Below are 758 nucleotides of genomic sequence, written 5' to 3' on the forward strand. Positions count from 1 at the left end.
TTCCAATACCTACCACTGTCCCCCATTCTGATTTCACATACCTGCCACTGTCCCCCATTCTGACTTCCAATACCTACCACTGTCCCCCATTCTGACTTCCCATGCCTGCCACTGCCCCCATTCTGACTTCACATACCTGCCACTGCCCCCATTCTGACTTCACATACCTGCTGCTGTCCCCCATTCTGACTTCACATACCTGCCACTGTCCCCCATTCTGACTTCCCATGCCTGCTGCTGTCCCCCATTCTGACTTCCCATGCCTGCCACTGCCCCCATTCTTACCACGGCCTTTGACAGGCCATTTGCAATGTCGCTTTGGTTTGAGAAACTAGGACAAAGTAGTAACAGTTTTTTAATGTCAATATCAAAACATAGGACCTGGAGAGATAGCTCAGGGATGCTCTTCCAGAGGACCCAAACTGGGTTCCTAGCACCTAAGAACCTCATCAGGAAGCTCACAACCACCTGTAACTCCAGCTCCAGAGGATTCAATGCCCTCTACTGGCTTCCGGACACACACGTGTGGCATATCGTTACAAAGACATACACACACACACATAAATAAAAAGTAATAATGAGCAAAGTACAAAAGGAGTGCTCCACTTTCAGATCAGGCAACACACACACACACACACAAAATAGCTACAAAGAATTCAGTCTCTCAAATTCTCCTAACAGAGCTGGCCAGATGGCTCAGGAAGTAAAGTCATTTGCTAATAAACCTGAGAACCTGAATTCAATCCCCAGAATCCATG

The sequence above is a fragment of the Microtus ochrogaster genome, chromosome 21, assembly GCF_000317375.1.
Source record: "Microtus ochrogaster isolate Prairie Vole_2 chromosome 21, MicOch1.0, whole genome shotgun sequence".
In the NCBI taxonomy this organism is placed as follows: Eukaryota; Metazoa; Chordata; class Mammalia; order Rodentia; family Cricetidae; genus Microtus; species Microtus ochrogaster.